We start from the raw sequence: 20,096 nt of genomic DNA on the forward strand, positions 1-20,096 counted from the left end.
AATAACAACTTCTGTAGATGTATGACAGAAATAAAGCCATACTGGTTAATAATAAGTGTAATAATGTGTAATGGCTGGAAGTCAGTTGTAGTTCTTGTGTTTCTCTATTTTATGTTCGTGTGTTTCTCTTTCCTTCAGTGATTCTGCTTGTTAACAGCAGGTGTTCATCACTAATGCTCATCAATCACACTTAATTATCTCACTGCAACACTGTCAATGTTACTTTTTACTCTTTTTTTTGTGTGGATTTCCCTGTGGGGTTGAAAGGGTTAACAGTGTAAGATAAAAAGACACACCCACAACATTTATTTTAACAGTAATAAACTGTAAGTTATAAAACAGGTTTATACTGGCAACACTGTTGTTATAATTTTCTGAATGTATGGACAAAACAGCTAATGTTTGAGTTTTGGGGGGCTCTTATTTTGGAATGCAGCATATCATGCAGTGACAGGTTGTGAGGTGTGCTAAAATCTTTCTTTCTGTCTTTCTGACAGACAGACAGAACAAATGAATGTTAAATTGCCTTCGCCAGAATATTACCTGTTTTTAGTTCTGATGGTCATACCGTAATAGCCAGTGTATACACGCACCACGAAATATAGGGGCGGCTAGATTGACCGCTCATTTCGAGGTGGCGGCTGGCTTGACCGCAGTGGAAAACTGACCGGTGAACGGGTGTGTTTCTGTATTAATTTATCTATAATTAACCTTTTTGAGGTTTTCTTTTGCAAAATGTTTATTGCATATCTAGACAGAAATCCACATTAGCACATAGTAGCACTTCACTCTCTCTAGGATAGGGGAATCTATAAACTGAAAGCTCTGCCATCATATGTTGCTTTTTGTACATTTTTTCTACATTGGACGCATGCAAAATGACTAAATTAGTGATTATGTCTACACTGAACAAATCTATTTCTTTCGTTCTCCATAAATTAATGAGAACATTTCATTTAATTGAGAGGCGGGTTTCATTTGTCTGTCCAAAATAATAATTTGGGCACTGCATACGTCACAGGCAAGTTAAGAAACAATTGTATATTGTTTGTTTTGTTCATTAATTATTTCATTACATTAACAGTTAAAGCTGCCGTCGGCAACATTTTTTTGATCATATTCAGTGTAATCGACACTAAAATCCGACAGAACAACATAAATAAGGTGCTTTTAGAAAAAAACCCGAGCTTCTAACTCCACCTGGAGCATGTTATTTGTTTTGCAAAAATCCAGCGCTCCCGCTTCATCAGGTCCAATCAGCGCAGGGGGGTGTGAGATCTATGGAAGCAGATTAGTCTCAAATATAATTCACGCAAAAAACATGATTCACAAATGCGTAGACAATTTCACATGCATGAAACCTAATTCACGTGCACACAAAAAAAATCCACGTGCGTGAAAAAAAAATATATTCACAAAAAGCAATTCACATGCGCAAAATAAAATTATATACTCATAAAATACATTTCACAAATGCAAAACACAATTCGTAGATATACAACTGTGCACAAAAACCTTTGAATGTTTAAAATGTACGAGTGTATCCTTGCATTTGAATGTGCAAATCGTCATTCACGTACGAATCGCCTTAGATATGTGTGTGTGTGTTTTTGAGACTTTCCTGGCAGCATAACACTCGTAACACAGAGCAGTCGTACTCTTTAGCCAATCAGATTTAAGCTTATCAATCGACCAATCAGTATCACGTGAGGGCGGGCCTACCTACATGTTACGTCATCAGCTTTCGACCAGTTCATGGCTGAGCAGAGGTAAGTGCAGTTAATCGTTCATTTCTGTGTTAACTGAAGTTAATAAAGTTTGAGATCAGTTGAAGCAATAGTTTATTAACTGCTGTTTAGTCCACATGTGAATATAAACATTTATTTTTAGTATTGATGGATTTTCATGTCCTGTCCACCACACATTCAACCTATGATAATGTATGTAATGACGTGCATATATAGGAGACATGTTTTGATCTGCATATATTATGTAGTTTTATTGTTTCAGATTTCCAAGACAGATGATGTATGAAGTTGCAGACAACCAGTACTGTGATCTTACCATTTCTACTGTAATTCTTTGAAAACAGTCATGTTGCAAGCCATCCATTTTGACAGTTGTTTCAACAAGTGGTTGAAAGTGATGCATTGTTACTGTATTAATTTGTCTCCTGCGGATTATATGTACACACTTTAGGAATAAAGCCTTGCTATGCATGCATTATTAAATGTTCTTGTAAGAATTAAAAGATTCAGACATAGTTCAATTTGATGTGCACGTTTTATTAATTTGAAAGTTTCTGAATCCTTTGGGAATAAAATATATCAAATGACTTGATCATGATTAATGTTCCTGTTACATATGAAGATCATGAACTGACAGTCTAAACTGTGAAGCACAATATTCAGTACAGAGAAATATACGTCTCTTCAGGAGTTGTGAGATCCAGTCAGAGTGTACTTTGCTTTTAGAGTATATAAATATAAGTGCAATACATCAAGTGAAAAGTTAAAAAATGAATTGTGTTCAGTCCGGTCATCAGTAGACCTCTCTGTTAGGACATATAAGATTTTGTCCTGATATTTAAAGTACTAAAACCCTATAGTACAAGAGTTGCAGACAAGAGGACGTGGGGAATTAAGTGATGGTATTTGAATAGAGTTTACTGAGTAATCTTAGTCGCATAATCTTAATTGCCTCTCTATGATAAGTACCTTTGTCTCATCAGCATAAAATCAGATTTGTCTATTTTACTATAGGCAAAGTAAAATTAATGCTTCACAATATTGTCCTGAGACCTTAAGATGACAATAAAAAACCTTATTTAAAAACCTTGCGATGACAATACAGCACAAAACATAAGGAAATGCATGTTGAATATATTGCTAACACTCTACAATAAGGTACAATAACTTAGTTAACATTAGTTCATGTATTAAATAACCATGAGCAATACATTTGTTGCTGTGTTTGTTAATCTTTATTAACGTTAGTTAAACATACAGCTGTTCATTGTTAGTTTACAGTGCATTTACTAATGTTAACAAGATTTTAATGAAGTATTAGTAAATGTTAACATTAATAAAAAATAATAAAGGCTGTTCACGTGCAGTTCATTATTAGTTCATGTTAACTAATGAAACGTTTTAATAAACTGTTACCAATTAAGACATAAATAAAAATAAAAAATAAAGTATAAAAGAGAATTAAGAAACAACATGAATTAAGATGTTCGTGACTGCTATCCAGATGTCACACCAAAGGTGAGTAATCCTGATAAAATGCAGGGAAACAAGTGTTAATAATAATTTAACATCATACACAAATGGCAAAAACACCGGGTGCTCATTAAAATAGGTCTATTCACTATTTAAAGAACAATCTCGATGGGTATTGACCACAGATGATTGTTTTGCAATCATTAGCGTGATTGTAGCTGTACTGTGAGAGCTGTCTGTACCTTCATACAACAAAACAAGCATCATTCTTCTTCATTTTTGACACGATATGGGACATCTGATTACAACAACACTTGCTTACATCAGTTAATAGTTCATAAACTATTGCTTCAACTGATCTCAAACTTTATTAACTTCAGTTAACACAGAAATGAACGATTAACTGCACTTACCTCTGCTCAACCATGAACTGGTCGAAAGCTGATGACGTAACATGTAGGTAGGCCCGCCCTCACGTGATACTGATTGGTCGATTGATAAGCTTAAATCTGATTGGCTAAAGAGTACGACTGCTCTGTGTTACGAGTGTTATGCTGCCAGCAAAGTCTCAAAAACACACACACACATATCTAAGGCGATTCGTACGTGAATGACGATTTGCACATTCAAATGCAAGAATACACTCGTACATTTTAAACATTCAAAGGTTTTTGTGCACAGTTGTATATCTACAAATTGTGTTTTGCATTTGTGAAATGTATTTTATGAGTATATAATTTTATTTTGCGCATGTGAATTGCTTTTTGTGAATATATTTTTTTTTTACGCACGTGGATTTTTTTTTTGTGCACGTGAATTAGGTTTCATGCATGTGAAATTGTCTACGCATTTGTGAATCATGTTTTTTGCGTGAATTATATTTGAGACTAATCTGCTTCCATAGATCTGACTGTCAATCACAGGTCGTGCACACGCCACAGATCCCCCCTCACTCGCGCACGTTAATATCACATGCACACGCCACGCCTGAAGTTCGCCTGGAGATTGCATGAAGCGTGATGGCGGAGAGAAAATCTACTAACAAGCTTCCAATTCCTCGGTTATTGCTATATATGGATAGATTAGCCAGGGCAGCCTACCTCCGAGTCCATGGTGTTGATAGATGCTGAAGAGACGGACGCCTTCACAGAAAATCAGGTACACACGCACAGTGACGCACTGACGAGCACGACCTCGATGGGAGGGTGCTCGCTGGTAGTGGGGAGGGGCATGAGAGTTGTAAACATTAAAAATTTTGGCTAATCGACCCAATCTGCCAGACTTGCCGACGGCAGCTTTAAGCTGACTGAATTCCAACTAAATACATAAATAAGTGGGACCCTCCTTTCAATTAAATGAAATGTCCTCATTAATTTATGGAGAACTAAAGAAAGACGTTCACCGGTCATTTTCCTCAGCTGTAGGCAAAGGCAAGTTTCAAATCAGTGCTTCTCAGATTAAACCTCTAGTTAAGCGCCATCTACTGTTTTAGAAGAGGAAGTTGCTCAACTGCATCTGTGAGAAAATCTGCATGGACACATTTGTGAGAAAGTCGAGCTGAGAGATCTCATAAAAAGCCAAGTGTCTCACAATCATAACAGACAGATATTTGTATGCACTAGATTTGGTATTTGTTCAAAGGTTACATGCAATTTGGAGGATGGTTTGTATTTATTTGTTAAGTATTATCTTGGCTCATTTATTTATATTTGTAAAACACAATATATATTTGTTACTCCACTGCATTTTCACTCAAACTGACCTTTGTACTTGCACATTGCTTTCTGTTTGTTTGCGAGTTGAGTTTTCCTTTGCAAAGCAGATCGAGTTTGTTTGCGAAGTAGATCGAGTTTGTTTGCAAAATGCTGGATTTGTTTGTTTAATTATGGCACATAATTCGCTCCATACTAGCCTGATGTCTGATAGAGATGGGTGAAAAAAATGTGTACTCTGTTGTCTTTGGTTTTCTTGTCTTATTCTCTTAAGATTTTATTTCCCTTTTATCCTTGAAACAATTTAATATATATTATCTACTTTATCTCCGTTTACATATAGATTATGGTGAGACTTTTATTTGAATTTGCTGTAAAATCAGCTCTTAAGGTTCACTGTCTTCTTAATTTACAGTTTAGGGTTATTTTGCTTTTAGTGTTTGAACTTCCTATTTTACCGTTTAGACAACCCAAATATTCCCTTAAACAAGGTACAATGTCATATAACCACAATTCAACCCAACTGAAACTTATATCACACTGAAATGATCAAAAAGAAATCCAAAATTTACATTGGACTCACATTCAATAATATTCAATAAACAATACCCTCGTTAGAACTGTTTGTCCGAACTGTCTTTTGAATATCGTCCAGAAAGTCCTTTAAGAAATCCAGTGGGTGAGTGTGTGAAAAAGATGAAGAAGGTTGATGTCTATAGCGAAACTTAAAGGTCCTCTTGATACAGCAAAAGTGTCTCTTCCCAGGTTCAGAAATCAGCATTCAATTTTCGGGTGGCTCGCCATCTGAAATCCATGAGAGATTTCCAACTCAAGCAATAAACCTGACCAAATCCCGAGTTCACAGTTTGTTAAACACTCACTTCAGATTCAGAGGAGCTTCACAATAGGCTAACATCCGCGATTAAACCAGCAATCATCATTCTAAAAATGATTTATCATCATCAATCATAAAGTATTATGAAGTTGCTTATAACAATTTTAAATGAATTTTAAAAATATAAACCTTTTTAATCCCGCATCACTCTCATCAGAGCCCGTCTTAAGGCTGGTTCACACGGCAGGATAATTAGGCCGATTTTAGCCCCGATTCACCCCTTCCGACAATCTTAAGGATGCTCCGATTATCGTAAAATAATCTGATCAGATATTCCTGCCGTGTGTGGTGTGTTAAGGCTGCTCTCGTCTGCTCGGAAGGACGTCGGGACCTCTCCGATCTCAAATCGGGGATATCCAACATGTTGGATTTATTTGGCCCGATTTCTTCTCGTGTGTGGTGTCCCCCGAGCACGCAGCCTGTGGACTGTGGAGTGTAGCCAATCAGAAAGCGAGGTGACGAGGCGGCGAGGAAACACCGGGAAATATAATCAAAACAGTCGGCGGCATGGCGCACCAGAAAGTCCGGTGGACGTCAGAGATCATCGCCTTTTCTTTTGATAACGTTTTTTTTCGGTTAAAAACAAACTACAAACTATTGCCACTGCATCCTCTTCGTCCGCCATGATTGTTTACTCTGAAGTCACGTTTGATCTCGAGGTATTTTGCGCGATTTCCCGTCTGATCTGGGAATGCTCGGGAGTCAAATCGGTTCGTGTGTGATGTGTTGATTTTGCCGAGTGGCTGCGCACCACACACTGTACGACCAAAACTGTTAGACCCGTGATTTTTTATCCCCGTGTGTGGGGTCTCTCAGGTTTGGAAAATCGGCCGACAATTTTAAAATCGTCCTGTGTGAACCAGCCTTTAGACATTCTCTGCTCTCATCTCTCATCTCAGCTGTGTCTGAAATCACTCCCTATCCACTATATAGTTCACTATTTAGGGTGTCGGCCATTTTGTAGTGGTGTCCGAATTCTGAGTGAACGACATCATTCCCTACATTCGTTCACTACTTTTACCCACAATCCTCTCTGAATTCGAGTGTACATCCGATGTACACTTGCTGAGACACTATTTCCCACAATCCAACACGATAAGGCGATAGAGCGCGAATGAAAAATAAATATGACGGACGGCAACAATGTCACCATGGCAACGGCGCACGCGAGATAGAAAACAATCATGTTGATCATTTGAAGGACACTTAACAATCATTTGACTGACTGGAAACCCCGCGAAAGTAATTAAAGTAATGTTTAAATAACGGAGTTTTTTTTTTTTTTGACAGTTTTATGTATTTATTTATTTATTTATATATATATATACCGTTATATCTATATTTGAATAAACAAATGTGTTGTGTAGTGTTTTGTTCTCTTTTATTTTCACTTATAAATGTAAAAAGTAAATAAATATGACAAGCAAGTCTTTTTTTTTTATCAAATAACGCAATAAACGTGAAAAATACATACATACAATTGTTACATACAATTCATACAGCCAAAAAAGGAAATATCAAAGATGGGTAAGTAATGTTTATGACGAAATTGTCCGAGCTCTCTGGCGCGTGATAATTATGTCAGCGTCCGAATTCGCTCACTCATTTTCGTTCACTCTTTGCTGATGTAGTGCACTCAACTGCCATTCACTATGTAGGGATTAGTGAATGAGTGAACGAGTGAGCGGTTTCAGACACAGCTCTCCGTGTTCAGCGCGTCTCTCGCACTTCCGTGAGTCATTCATCCGCATACGTCATACCTCTGGTCATACACAACTAGTGTACGTGTAATACATCACATGGTCTGCGCTCAATTATCATACTTATTATTTTTATTTATGGATAGTTAATTCACAATGTTTATTAATAGATCGTTTCAACTTTTTAATGAAAACTATAACTATTAGAATATAATTATATTATTTATTTATCTTAAGATCCACATTTAACATTACACCAACCCAGATAGCAATGAGTCGGCGGACCACCGTCGGCGCTCCGGCGGCAGTAGAAGCGGCAGAATGGTATGGAAGGCCAAAAGGGCCAAAACGTGTGAAACTGTCGCGTTAACGCGTATTTACGTGTTAACACGCAATTTACGCGTTAACACGTCATTACGCATTAACGCGTATTTACGTGTTAACGCGTAAATTGCGTGTTAACGCGTAAATGACGTGTTAACGCGTACCTAAATTTGGGACATTAGCACCACCTACTGGTTTGGTGCTGCTCTTGCTCAAACACAGAGAACCTAAATTAAGCTTGTAAATAGCAGTTTTTAAGGTGAAAATACATGTTCAACAATGACTTTTCAGAATATAGGTTACAACTAGGCCTACATATAATTACAGCATATTTTAAATTGGCCTCTGAAAGCCATGACCATTTTCACAATCACAATAGAAGTTGTGTTAGGATAATATTACACATTTCCTTCAAATAGTATTTTCATGTAGCCTACACTCCTACTGTAGCATATTTCTAAAGCATCTTTTTATAATGTAACTACTATGCATTATTTGTTAGAGAGCCCCTTCTGATAACACATTAAGCCTTGTGAATCTGACTGATATATATCGTATAGTCACTTAGGAATAAAATAAGTGTAATATAGTTAGGAATATATTTAGGAAATAATGCTGATGTGATGGTTTCATCTATCTATCTATGATAGATATCTATGTAGCCTAGTTATGTCTGTCTGTCATCAACTCTGTATCATAGAATGGTAACTTTTCTTTCTGTTGTTATTTTGTAGATGTTTGTTGTAACAAAATGGCTTGAATGTAATTCTAGATAATTTAGTAAAACCATGGTTACTACAGTGATGGTTACTATGGTTTTACTGTATTGATACAATAGAACTGCACTGTTAGACCTTACCGGGTTTTTACACAGTAAAATACTGGCAACACTGTTGCCAGTAATATACTGTTAATTGTACAGTTCTTTACTGTAAACTACAGTTTGTTTCTGTAAAAATGCACTAAATTAAAATTCAAGTTAACTAATTTCACTTGCAGAAACCGACTGCCTTAAATTGACCAACTGTCATTTAAATGTATTAACTAAAATTTATAATGCATTAATAATGTGAGCAAAGTATCACTGTGAACTTCTTTCATTTGAGACCACTAAAAAACTATTGCACATAAAGAGATTTCCACTGGACCAGCAATTACACAGTCACTGTCTGTTAAATAAAGCAACATGCAGCATATCATCAATGTTTGTAGATCTTCTCCTGGACTGAAGCACAGGCTCTACTCTTCTGCACAATGGTGACCCAAAAAATACATTTTACAGTAAACTACTGGCAACAGTGTTGCCAGTATATACCTGTTTTATAACTTACAGTTTATTACTGTTAAAATACATTTTGTGGGTGTGTCTTTTTATCTTACACTGTTAACCCTTTCAACCCCACAGGAAAATCCACACTACAAAGAGTAAAAAGTAACATTGACGCAGTGTTGCAGTGAGATAATTAAGTGAATGTGTTGAATAATAAGTTAATAAGTGAAATAAGTGATTGTTGAGTATTAGTGATGAACGCCTGCTGTTAACAAGCAGAATCACTGAAGGAAAGAGAAATACAAGAACTACAACTGACTTCCAGCCATTACACATTATTACACTTATTATTAACAGTATGACTTTATTTCTGTCATATATCTACAGAAGTTGTTATTGAGATGTTTAATTGAAAATGTTTGGTTTGAAGTTACCATGATGGAGATCAGTGTTTGCTTTAGTTGGGATGCTGACCCTTGACTATTTAACATTAGTATTTCACTGGCTGAATGAACTGTGTTTTTGCACTTGTGCACACACAGTTTATGAATGATTGCAGTTATACTGATTATGATGAAACAAATCATCGAATAGCCTGTTCATACACTAAATCTCTTTCAGTTTTTAATTCTGTATCAAAAGTGTTATATTACCACCACTGTGAAACCATAGTAGTAAATTACAATGGTAATTTTTTTAACACATAATGCATAGCCTAAAAAAGAAACAGAGCTACAATGTCTTGTAGAAACACAGAAATATCAAAAATCTGCATATGTCTCTCATCAATGGTGGCAATAATTTATTTGTATTTATTTATTCATGCAGCAGTGCATGCTGGGAGTTTTATACAATCCTGGAACCCAGCATGCATTGCGACATGAAAGTTTTTATTGTCACCATTGTTGAGATTCATGAGCTGATTGTTGATGTCTGTTTGTGTCTCAGTTAAGCAGGAGTTCAAAAAGTTTTTAAACACAACATTATTTCAATATTCTTCAGAATAACTAATTACAGAAATATTGCTGTATTTCACATTATAGATTAAAATATATGATTAAAAGATATGATCAATATGACAAACCCATATATCCAAAGCTTTTACACTGGTTAAGATCAGAGAATCAGACATGTCCAGGATGATTATGTAATCATCACAACAGTCATAAACACCTGATCATCTTTCTCTTGACTTGTCTTGCCATAACACGTGTGTTTTATAAACGCAAAGTTAAAGCAGTCAGAGAAAAACTGATATAATAAAGTCAATGGTTCAAGAGCCCAACTAAAACAAATACTAATCTCCATCATGGTGATAATAACTTTTGTACAAAAGAAATAATGTTAAACTGGTTTGTAAACTGGTTTCACACTCAGTGGCTGGAAGTCAGTTGTAGTTCTTGTGTTTCTCTTTTTTCTGTTCTTGTTTCTCTGTCCTTCAGTGATTCTGCTTATCAGGTGTTCATCAGTTTCTCAATTCACTCACTTCTTTTCATTCACTCAGTCAAGTGGACTATATTAGTGAACTAATGTAGGGAATAGTGAATGAGGGTATAGGGTGTGATTGGGAAAACAGCCTCTGAGTGTCGATTTTGAGCACTGTTAATTCACAGTATATTCCTGTAGGCTATTTTTGTTTTCTACGGTATATTACTGTTTTAATGGAAAATGGTATGATATTGTCAGAATTAGGCCTTTTTTTACAGCAAGGGTTAACGGTGTGTAGTAAAACCATGTATCTATCTATCTATCTATCTATCTATCTATCTATCTATCTATCTATCTATCTATCTATCTATCTATCTATCTATCTATCTATCTATCTATCTATCTATCTATCTATCTTTACTTATTTGTTGTGTTATTCAGTTTATAATAAAGTTTATAATAACTGCATCCAATTTCTAGATTTTTTGTAATTGTGTCATCATTTTATTTGATTAGTTGTGCCATAAAAGTAAAAGCCTTAAAGTATTTATTTTTTTATATATAATTGATATCGATTATTAAATTATCTTGTAAATACCATACAAATGTGGGGAAACTCTGGGGGAAAAAATGATTAAATGTGTTAAGACATAGGCTAGCCTATTCTAGTAGGCCTACTATAACTCGCTGTTAATAGACATATCACAGGGGGTTAAATGACCAAATATGTGAGTCGAAGAAAATGCATAACTCTGAAACATCAACTCTTATGGATTCCATGCAACGGTATTTTTGATGTATTGCATATAATGGCAGGCTGTCGCGCTAATTGCGAAGCAACAATCTCATGACAAACTTAAATAAAGTTAAAAAAAAAAACTATTTTCAACCCACCGTAATATGTTTAACAGTGTTTATTATAACCGAAAGCTATAGTTTGTTCACAGTTACCTGTAAAGAAGTGTAATATATAATTTGGAAAAACGATGTATGGATTCCCGTCTCTCTATACGATTCTCATCACGGGCGCGCACCGAACGGAAGATGCCAGGTGACGTAGGCTCATCGTATCCATGAGGTAAGCGCTTTTTCGCAATCTCATGAATAAATACAATAAAACGAAGGTGTGCGTCACCAAATTAATAGTCATGAGAATGATTACAAACAGTAACGACAGGCGGTGTCACCGTGACACAACACCTTTATTTTATTTGAATTATTCATGATAGAGTGACTCAAGCACTACGCTGAACATACCTCATGAGCCATCATGAGCAACGACACTGATGGAAGGGTAACTTCCAGGAAACTGAATAGATAGATCACGAGTGTATTAGCACTCCAAATCTATCCAACATTTTGGCGAGAATATAGATTAATCTCTAGTTCTGTGTAGTATTAATAAAATATATATTATTACTTTTGGTCCTATATTCATGATTTCACAATGTAATATCCATTGTAAAAAAAGAAAAGCAGAAGTTCTGTTTCATTTCATTTATTAAAAATTCAAGCCAATCACTTTAGATTATTATTATTACGCATGTGTGTGTGTGTTTGTGTTTGTGTGTAGTGTGTGTTGTAATATAACTTTTTAATATAGCATATATATATATATATATATATATACACATATACATACAGGTGCTTCTCAATAAATTAGAATGTCGTGGAAAAGTTCATTTATTTCAGGAATTCAACTTTACAGGTGAAACTAATATACACTTTTTACATGCAAAGTGAGATATTTCAAGCCTTTATTTGTTATAATTTTGATGATTATGGCTTACAGCTTTTGAAACCCCCAAATTCAAAATCTCAGAAAATGTTAATATTACATGAAATCAACAAAAATAGGATTTTAAATACAGAAATGTTGGTTCTCTGAAAAGTATAATGCATATGTACTCAATACTTGGTTTGGGCCACTTTTGCTTATGGACAGTTTCACCTGTTAAGTTGAATTCCTGAAAAAATTTACTTTTCCAAGACATTCTAATTTATAACCACCTTTATAGCCTATATATATATATATATATATATTAGAGGTGGGCATAGATTAATTTTTTTAATCTAGATTAATCTAGATTAATTTTGAAATTAATCTAGATTAAAATGGCTCATTTGAATTCTGCCGAAGGCATTCAGAATATGTGTGCTACCCAAATAATGACTATAAAAGTAAGTCTTTGAGAACGGGTTTCTCAAGCCAGGTGGCGCATTAGACCAGGGGCTCATCTCCTGTTTCCAAAATGCATCACAAACTGCTTGAGAAAGCTGTTCTACTCATAGACTGTAAAAGGTTACTGTTACCGTCCGTAGGCAACATTAGGTAGGCCTATGTTATTATCAACTACTATAGGCTATCAATTAGGGATGGGCGATATGGCCTAAAATCTATATTGTGATATACATTGCAGCCTCTTGCGATAACGATATACAGTATATTATAATAAAACCATTTCAGAACAGATTACACAGACCCATGCTAAACTGCTAAATGTTTTTTTTTTTTAAAGGGTGTATGTAGTTTTGAGAACATATATTGTGCAAAACTGTAAGTATACAACATCATTTTGCAGATAAATAAAATTTAAGTACACTATCTGCAGAGATTTAAGCAGGTCTAATGTTTATTATGGCTTGGAGCTTATGAAACCCCAAATTTAAAATTAGAATATTGTCTAACTGATGTCTTTTCAGTTAAAAAGAAACACAACAATGATTCTTAAAATCGAGATTATGTGCTACACCACTAAGATATATTGGAATGGGAATAATACGCGCGCGCTGGTATTCAGTGATATCATGTTTCGTTTTGAATTTGAGGTGGTAGAACGGATTAGTCAGCCCGGTATCACCCCAAAACGTCATATACTGACGCGTCTTGACCATGCGTCAACATACGACGAAAAGGGTACCCCTTTAACGTCAATATGAGACGCAGACAGAAGCGCACCAGCAGCGCCTCCTAGCGGTACCATAACGCATACCTAAACCTACCCATAACCCGAATCGTCACACATGGACGTTAGGGGGTACCCTTTTCACCAGCTTTCACGTTCAGCCGTGTTTACTTAAGATGACGACGAATATGCGTTGCAGCCGGGTTTACCTCGCGGCCGCGGGTAGATTGCGTCATCATAGCTTGTGTAGTATAGAGCCATCTCCCAACCCAACTTGGAGAATAGATTAACGGCGATATTTTTTTTATCGCGCGATAAGAGTCTCGCGTTAACGCAGCACGTTAACGCCGATAACGGCCCACCACTAATATATATATATATATATATATATATATATATATATATAATTTGTTATATTTTATTGAGCTTGTTATCTTCGAAAAATACTGCAAAACAATGCATCTCAAATCTCAGATTCTTCTAAATTCTCAGATTCAAGGCTTAATGGTGTTAACAGAAGGGGTTCTCTAACAAATAATGCATAGTGGTTCAATTATAAAAAGATACTTTAGAAATATGCTACAGTATAAGTGTACATGTAAATACTGTTTGGAGAAATGTGTAAATATATTACACAATTTCTATTGTGATTGTGAAAATGGTCATGACTTTTAGGGCTTGAACAGTTATAGTTAACGCGTAAATACGCGTTAACGCGACAGTTTCACACGTTTTGGCCCTTTTGGCCTTCCATTTTATTTTTATTTTTATTTATCCTTTATTTAACCAGGAAAAGCCCATTGAGATTAAAAATCTCTTTTGCAAGGGAGACCTGGCCAAGATAGGCAGCAGAATTACATCACATCATTACATACGTACAAGACACACACAAAAAAAAACATGAAAATAAAAACAAATAAATTAATAGAAACAGTTTGAAAGCCAATTATGCACTTACAATGAAATCTCAATTAAAACATTGACATGTAAGGGAGTCCAACTCAAAACATCTCATTCTTAACTTAAAAACACTCAAAGGAATCAATTTACTAAGTTTTAAGTTGTTCTGCAGCAAATTCCATGTAAAGGGAGCAGAATAAACAAAGGCCTTTTTACCCAGCTCAGTTCTAACATGTGGGACAGAAAGCAAAACAACAGCCTGAGAACGGAGAGAATAATGACTAGCACTTTTTTTCATAAGAAGTGAACATAAATAGGATGGAAGCACACCAAGAATAGCCTTATATATAAATGTATACCAATGACAAAGCCTCCGTGTGGCCAGAGCAGACCACCCTACACGAGAGTACAGCTCACAGTGATGGCTGCGAGCTTTACAATTAGTAATAAATCTCAGCGATGCATGATAGGCTGCGTCAATCATATGAAGGCATTGAGCAGATGAATGCATATATAATATATCACCATAGTCCAGCACAGATAAAAAAGTTGATGCCACTAACCGTTTTTTAACATTAAAAGAAAAGCACAGCTTATTTCGAAAGTAAAAACCCAATTTTAGCCTCAACTTTCTCACTAGACAGTGAACATGAGGCTTAAATGATAGGCAATCATCAATAACAATACCAAGATACTTATAGGTTGTAACAATCTGTATTTCACGTCCGTCAAGAGTAATCACTGAGGGAACATTCAGTGGTCTATTCCGAGGGCCCGTGAAAAGCATACATTTGGTTTTGTCTGCATTAAGCACAAGTTTCAGCTGTAGCAAAGTGTCTTGGACCACAGTGAAGGCAATCTGTAAATGTGCAATGGCTTGTTTAAGAGAGGGTGCACAGCAATAAATAACTGTGTCATCTGCATAAAAATGAAAGTTTGCATCAGACACATGCCGATTAAGATTATTTATATAAATAGTAAATAAAAGAGGGCCTAACACAGAGCCTTGTGGAACCCCTTTAAGGATTGGTAAAATACCAGATTGAACACCATCATGCTTAATACACTGGGTTCTATCACTAAGATAGTTTGAGAACCAAGAGACAGTATTCTCTGAAAACCCCGAATTAAGAAGCCTAATCTTTAAAACATCATGATCAACCGTGTCAAAAGCTTTTGACAAATCAATAAAAAGTGATGCACAGTGCTGCTTCTTGTCACGAGCAACAGAGATGTCATTTATCACCTTCATTGCAGCTGTGATGGTACTATGTTTTTTTCTAAAACCTGACTGAAATGGGGATAAAATGTCCTGTACATGCAAGAAGTCTTTCATCTGATCACTCACCAGGGATTCAAGCGTTTTGGCCAAAACAGACAACTTAGAAATTGGCCTGTAATTATTTAAATTTGACGGGTCACCCCCTTTCAATAATGGACAAACAAATGCAGATTTCCATATTTTGGGAATAGTGTTGCTCTCTAAAGTAAGATTAAAAAGGTATGTTAGAGGCTGTGCTACACAATCAGCAGCTATTTTTAAGAAGTAAGGCTCTATAAGATCAGGTCCTGGAGGTTTTTCAGGAGCCAGCCCTTTTAGGGCTTTTTGAACGTCAGCCACTAAAAATGGAGTGAAATTAAAGACACTTGTAGAGACTGGTACATCTCCACAAGGTGTCACAGTATAAGGACAAGCAGTTTCAAACAAAGAACCAGACTGAATAAAATGCTCATTAAAATGGTTCAATATCTCCAGCTTGTCATGAACTACTACAGACTCTTTCATAATAAAAGAAGGAACATTAATACTATCTTTGTTTAAAGAAAGTAATTTTATAGCCTTCCAAAATTTTCTGGGATCATTTAAGGTGTTAGTAGTGGCTGACAGATAAAAGTCAGATTTTGCTTTCTTAATAAAAGAAGAACCTTTATTTCTTAACTGCCTAAAAACAAGCCAATCAGACGAAGAGCCCGTTTTTCTTGCTTTGGCCCAAGCTAAATTGCGGTCATGAAGAATATCTCCAAGCTCAGAGGAAAACCAGGGATTATCCCGCCCCTTTACTCTGAATCTCTTTAGTGGGGCGTGTCTGTTTATTACTTGTAAAAAACTATCCCGGAAAAAGATCCAGGCTGACTCCACATCGGGAATCAGCTCTATTCTACTCCAATCACAATTAAACAAATCATGGCAAAAGCCCTGTTCATTAAATTTTTGGAGATTCCTCTTACATATTACGCGAGGTTTATATTTAGGCATCTTAGTATTCCTTACAGCAGCAACAACGCAGTGGTCACTTAGGTCATTGCAAAAAACACCAACAGCAGAAAATTTGTGCGGAACATTAGTCAAAATTAAATCAATTAAGGTGGATTTCTCATGACACTTAAAATTTAAACGAGTGGGAGAATTGATTAACTGTGTAAAATTGACAGAATCACAAAATGACTTAAATTCATCTGAACAAGATTTCAGCCAGTCCCAGTTTAGATCACCTGCTAAAATAATTTCAGAATAGTCCAATCTGGATAAGAGTTGAATAAGAGTCTGCAATGCAGTACTCAAGGCAGAAGGAGGCCTATAACACCCAACAACAGTAACATAAAGGCCCTTGGCCAACTCCACCTTCACTGCCAAAAATTCCAGCTGCTTACCGATTGATTCTGAATAGACTAACTTCACATTAAATTTAGATTTGACATAAATAGCAACCCCACCACCCTTCCTTAGTCTGTCAGCACGAAACACATTATAACCACCCATTCCAACATCCATATCAGTGATTGATTTTGTCAGCCAGGTTTCAGATAGCACAACAATATCTGCATCTGTTAAATTCACCCAAATTCTAAGCAGATCCATTTTGGGTAACAAACTGCGAACATTAAGGTGAATTACACTCAAACCAGACATAGATTTCACATCAGATGGCAATGGAATACACTGCAACTCAGGGCCTGGATTTGGCTGCACATTGCCAGATAAAAGCAACAATAAAAATATTAACCATCTCTGTTTACCATCAGTATATGAAGAATCTGTAGAGTTTTTAAAATGAGAGTCCCAGTAATGTCTGTCATCAAATGCAAAATAGTCATTTAAAATCAAAAGACTTTGAAGCTGAAGAATATCTCTGGGTAGAAACCAGGCTAAATTTAAGTCCTCTGCCAACTCTTTTGGCATTTGAGGGGAATGCACAAAGGCTGAACAGTTGAATTCATAGGCTATGTCCAAAGAGCCACAAATGTTGTAAGATGTACTCACCCAGTATAAATCACTTGATCTTAGATTCTGCAAAAACAATGAACAAAGCAGCATTGAGAGAAGAGCCATGTTAGCAGAAGATGTTAGCAAAACCAGGAGGAGCTGACAGGGCCACAGGATCCACGCAGAGCCTGGAGATGTTAGCTGGGCTGCTAAGGCCTAGAGAAGCTAGCAGAACCTCAAGATCCAAGTAAAGCCTGGAAAGGCTAACAGGACCTCAGGATCCAAACAGAGCCTAGGACGGTAGCTGGGCTGCTAGGGCCTGGAGCCTGAAGATGGTAGCTGGGCTGGAGCTGGGCTAGAGAAGGAAGATGGTAGCTAGGCTGCTAGGGCCTGGAGCCTAGAGATGGTAGCTGGGCTGCTAAGGCCTGGAGAGTCTAACAGGGCCTCAAAATCCAAGTAGAGCCTGGAGATGGAAGCTGGGCTGCTAGGGCCTGGAGAGGCTAGGAGGGCCTCAGTATCCAAGCAGAGCCTGGAGATGGTAGCTGGGGTGCTAGGGCCTGGAGCCTAGAGATGGTAGCTGGACTGCTAGGGCCTAGAGAGGCTAACAGGGCCTCAGGATCCAATTAGAGCCTGGAGATGGAAGCTTTTCTGCAGCAAAGTAGTCCATAATCCAATAAAAAATTATTTCATCTAAAAACCAGAAAGCTCACTCATGGAATCTGCAAAAAAATTTTACTCCAAATATGAGCATAAAAGCAAACAAATGAGTATAGATAAGGGGACAAACACACATCAGACCATACATGCCGCCATCTTGGATTTTTCCATAGAATGGAGACATCGCAAACACGTTGGACGGCGCACCGCCGGCGGCAGCCGCTTTTTAAAAGCGGCAGCCGCCTTCCTACCGCCTTCGTTCCGCGGCCGGCCCGTGGGCCAACCGCCGTCCCGCCGCCGTTAAGGCGGCCCTTCCGCGGCCCGCTGGAGGCAAGCGCTATTTTCGAGTGATCTGCCGCTGCTTATTCTGGCTATATATATATAATATTTAATATTTATAGCATGCAGTTTATCAAGAATAATGATTGCTCAAACCAGACAAATATCCATTTGGCATTTTTATTCCACATTTCAAAGTACATTAACTGTCATTTAAACAAGATGTGTCAGATCACTTAAACATAACAGAAAAATAAATATATCAATATAGCCTACTAACATGCAGGTTTCTTATTAAATTTTGGTAAAAAAAAACAAACAAACAAAAAACAGCCTTACAAGCAAATTACAACTCTTACAATAATTGTTCATATAAAGAGGACAGCATAGGGTGAAACAAATTACCTGTAAACATTATGACAAGTAAAGAGAATACTTGATACGAAATAATGTGCAGGATACCAAATAAATCAAAGTATGACATCACATTTACAAGCCATTTCTAACAATAGGTTAAGTGGTAGTAATTTATAGTAAAGCTCTGGAGTAGAATAGACCATTATAGCTGCAATGCTGACCTGTGGCACAAGGACTTACAAGCATTATTTGAAAAAAGAAAAAAAAGAAAGTAATTTCCACAGTTAGTGAGTATAGTGTGACACTTCGGACTTCTTTAGGGGTCTTGATATTACTGACTGCAAGATAAAGAAAGGATTCCAGTTGTCAGTGATTCTGGGGTGTCAGTAGTCAGCCTAAGTGGTCGGCTGTGCGGTGCCTTTTTCTGCCTTCACGGTCAGATGCTCCTTTCAGGTAACGCGAAACGTTAACCTAGACCGCTTCATCAGTGGCATCCTGGGTTGCCAGGTTCTTCCGGATGGCTAATTTAGAAAATACAGATCTGTCATTTCATTTGAATTGCATGAGGCCATACACATCTACTTAAATATAATAAAAAAATTATCCAACTTACTTTGAACAATGGTCTAAAGGAACATGTCTCTAAAACATGCTTTATCCCCTACACCAAGCTGAAAATCCAAAAAAGTGTTACAAATTACATTTCTCTGAAGCTTCTCATAAATAAATAAAAAATGTGAAAGGCTAAGGATTCAGACTGTAATATATGCAGTATACAATCTTAAATTTTACTTTTTAGATTACTCTATGTCGTTATAATCAGCAAACTTACAAATTGTTCCTGGAGCTTTTTATCCTGCTTCAAACTGTTGTCAAGACACGGCAAATCTTCCTGGGTGTGTAGGGGGAGTAACAGATCCCCTGACAGGGATAACTCCAACAGACACAACATCGCCAAACTCTGCAAGACGTCACAGCACACAGCAAAAGCTCCAGTGTTAAATGAACTCTCCTGGGAGTTTATATGGCTCCAGACTCAAGAGTGTTAAAGTGTTAAAATATGAGTGTTAAATTAACACTCAAGAGTGTTAAAGTTAATGAGATAATTAAGTGATTCATTGAGCTTATAAGAGTTTTTGTATTAGTCCTGCTAATCTATATTTTAGCCTGCATATTTATGTTTGTGCTGCATATGCAAATGCATTTTAGGAGAAAACTTTAGTAACACCACAATAACGATTC

The 20,096-nt window shown here is 36.6% G+C and overlaps 1 protein-coding gene and 1 long non-coding RNA gene across 2 annotated transcripts in view; one reads left to right on the top strand and one right to left on the bottom strand.

Annotated features, from left to right (window-relative positions):
- LOC309493629 (sialoadhesin-like) overlaps nt 1-20,096 on the top strand; it is a 343,044-nt gene that overhangs the window by 168,213 nt on the left and 154,735 nt on the right. The window lies entirely within an intron of this gene.
- LOC309493901 lies at nt 18,664-19,829 on the bottom strand. The gene is made up of 3 exons (XR_014204070.1): nt 19,687-19,829; nt 19,468-19,525; nt 18,664-19,375 (listed from the first exon to the last, which is right to left on the bottom strand). It is a non-coding gene; the product is annotated as an uncharacterized lncRNA (long non-coding RNA).

The sequence above is a fragment of the Leuciscus leuciscus genome (genome assembly GCF_965113295.1).
Source record: "Leuciscus leuciscus genome assembly, chromosome: 3".
Classification (NCBI taxonomy): Eukaryota; Metazoa; Chordata; class Actinopteri; order Cypriniformes; family Leuciscidae; genus Leuciscus; species Leuciscus leuciscus.